Here is a 3355-nt window from a genome sequence, read left to right as displayed (position 1 = left end):
AAATTCTTTTTAACCTAGTAACAAATCAAAAAATATAAGAAAAATTGGATTTTGTTACGCTTTTAAAACGTGCCAAAAATGCAAAAATGTAGCGATATCTTTTCACCACGCTTTTAAAGCGTGCCGAAAAGTGGAGATACAACCACACTTTTAAAAATGTGCCATTGAGTTGGTTTCCGCTACACTTCAAAAGTGTGCCAATAGAAGACATACATCCACACTTTTGAAGGGAGAAAATAAGAAAGTATAAAAAAATTAATTTTTTATTGATTTACATAATTATTTACATGCTATAATTATAATTAAAAAAAATTATAATTCCATAACAAAACTAATAATTTAATTTACACACTACGAATGTAATGCCAATAAGCCATAACAGCCTCTTTGTTTCAAGCTGAAATATGGAGAAAAATGTTTGACCCATTTTTGGCAAATTTATAGAGAAACCGTCAATTGAGTGTTGATTACCTCATCAGTTCTGTAGATTACAAAAAAGCAACACAAATCAATAGAAAAATGGAAAATTTTTTGTCCATACATGAGGTCATAGAACTATAAGCCAAACTAACACATGATGCAAAATTCTACAAACGAATTTATAGAAGATCACCAAAGAAGTAACAAGAAATTCAATAAAAAAAAAGAAAAAAAATTCATAATCATAAATAATCCAGCAACAGTCAAAATCAAAGGCACTACACTACACTACACATCATCATGTGATTCTTGTTTGCATGCAAAAGAAATTAATCAAGATAAACTGAAAACTACTCTCCCATGCATAATATCTAAGCCATGTCAGAAAAGTCAACAATAGAATGGTTAGAACTTATTTAACTAAATTTTTAAAAAAATTATTATAGAGTTCAAAAGAACATACTTTACATTGTCCATAGCTGCCAAAACTTCATTCATAAGGCCAATTCTCTTGTCTGTACGTTGTAATCCTTCCTTAGACAACTTCTGCATTCTACTGATGATAAATGTCTGCTCCCACAAAATGCAACATTAAATTCAGGGAATCTAATAAAATTAATTCAAGTTTTTTAGTATGGTTAACAACCCAAACTATTAGCTTATGAATGAATTTCTTAAAAAAAAAGTTATATCCATTACCACCTCAGTACATTAATGCAAAGGGACTAGAGAATAAAAGATATGCAGAGAGGAACAGAAGCAGTATACTGTAATAAGAGTGCATTTTAACTAATAGATTCAAAGCAGTGTAGGGGTAAAACAAACTAGAGAAACCAGGTGAACTCCTGTACCTGTAATGGAAACATAAGGACTAGCATCAAAGCGCCCAAAAGGGAAGCAACACCTAGTTGTTGATAAAGAAGAACCATGGCAATGGTAATGCGGAACGAAGCTGACCACAAAGTATGAAGTGACTGGCATATTTGCTGTTTGGGTAAAAAAAATTCAGACATTAATTTGCACACCTAGTTGTTTGGCATATTTTGCTATCTCTGCCTTTATGTCTACAATCTCCTTCTAATACTTGTCAATTTGCACACCAAAGTGCGATTGTTGTGTAGTATTACCAAAAAGTTGAGTTGAACATGGTCCAAAACCTACACCACTGATGTAAATCTTGAGTAATTAGTGAATAATTAGCTAATAAATTAATTATTATTTAAAAAAAATTAAGAAATTAAAATTTGATAAGTTAGAAGAGTAGAAATATCAAAAATATTAATTTTGATACTAATTTTAAAATTTTTTATCCAAAAACGGGTCAATGGGCCAAACCAGTTAGACCAGACCCATAATGGGCCCAAGGTCCAACATATATATAAGCCAACCCAGCTTTCTTCCCATTCCAATACCCCATTTATGCTGAAGAAGGAGATGCAAAGAAGAACAAAACCTAACCCTTACCCAAATTTCAATTCCACATAACTTTCAGTCTGGAGCTCCGATTGATGAGCCGTCAGTGGCCATGCGTTTATCTCGAAAGTCTCTATAAAACTCACTGAACAATTTGGTAAGAAATTTAAGATTTCGTGCCCAATTCTTATCCTTTCAGTTTTGTGATTTTGGGTGTTATATGTTGAGGAAATTTGTGCTTTGGTGATGTTAGGGGTGAATTAACTTTGAAAAATTATTGGGCTTTGCTCCAATCGTTTTGGTAAGGTGAGAAGCCTATAACTCTTGTGTCTTTGTTGGAATAGCAAATTCTATGTTGATTTAGTGATATTTGTGTGGAATTAGATTAAATTATGTGTTTTGAGACAAATTGAAGGCATTTGAGGCTTGGGAGTGAATATTGAAAGCTTGATTTTGATCTTGGTGGCTGAAAATTCCGTTTGGTGTGCATTTGGGGATGTGGAACGGTGGTATTTAAGGCATTCTGGGCTTAGGGAGGAATCGGCCAAGGTATGGTTTTTGTTTCTCATAGTTAATGTTTAATGTCACGTGAAAACTTAGGCTAGTGACCATAAGATAGGCTTGAATGTATTGAATTATTGAGTTTGGTTGGTTAAATATGTGTATATATGTGTGTTGTTTGAGTGAGTATGATAATGAGGTTAATGATAGTTAATGATGATTGTGATGATTGATGATGATAATAAATTGTGATTGATGATATTTTGATAAATGATGTTTGAAATTGGATTGAAGATTGTTGGAAGGATTGATGAGTTTGTATGTATTGATGACGAAAATTGTTTGGAAAATAGGTGAGTATGATTTTGGGAGTATTGGAGTTATTTTGGATGTAAAATAATGATATATGAATTGAGGTTTTGGAAATATAAAGGTTTTAGTGATTTTTGGTAAAAGCTAATTTTTGACCAACTTCAGCAGGCCATAACTTGTCTTTCGGACCCCCAAACTTTGTAAAACTTGTTTTAAATGAAAACTGGGTCCGTAAAATTTATAATATTAGAAGAATGGGTTAAAAATGATATCTTACGAAAAGTTATGCACGTTCAAAATTGGGTGTGTAAAACTAGTTTTCTGTAACTTAACAACTTTTTGAAGGATATTGGACTCTTGTGTACGCGACATGCCATGCGACACGAGCATTGGGAGCTACCCATAAGTCTCGCGTACCCGAATATGTCAATGCGTACATGAATTTGGCAATTTTTCACATTCATGCGTACGCATGACTAGTTATTTTTGCACAAGTTACGTTTTTTAGTTTTAAACCATTTATTAAGCTTTCCAAACCTCTATAACACTTGTTTATGGTCCGGTAGCAAGCTCTTAAGCTTTAGAAGAATGTTGAATATGTTAAATGAGTTAAGAAAATATTGAGGAGGATTTGTAGAGTGATGACTAAATAATGAGAGGATGATAATAATGATTAAGAAGTAATTGATAAAGATAATGATAATAATAG

The 3355-nt window shown here is 32.4% G+C and overlaps 1 long non-coding RNA gene across 1 annotated transcript; it reads right to left on the bottom strand.

Annotated features, from left to right (window-relative positions):
- On the bottom strand, window positions 948–1403 carry LOC110269668. The gene is made up of 2 exons (XR_002358432.1): window positions 1272–1403; window positions 948–990 (listed from the first exon to the last, which is right to left on the bottom strand). It is a non-coding gene; the product is annotated as an uncharacterized LOC110269668 (long non-coding RNA).

This window comes from Arachis ipaensis, chromosome B03, assembly GCF_000816755.2.
Source record: "Arachis ipaensis cultivar K30076 chromosome B03, Araip1.1, whole genome shotgun sequence".
Taxonomy (NCBI): Eukaryota; Viridiplantae; Streptophyta; class Magnoliopsida; order Fabales; family Fabaceae; genus Arachis; species Arachis ipaensis.
Note: the sequence above shows the minus strand (reverse complement) of the source record. Positions and strands in the feature narration are given on the sequence as shown.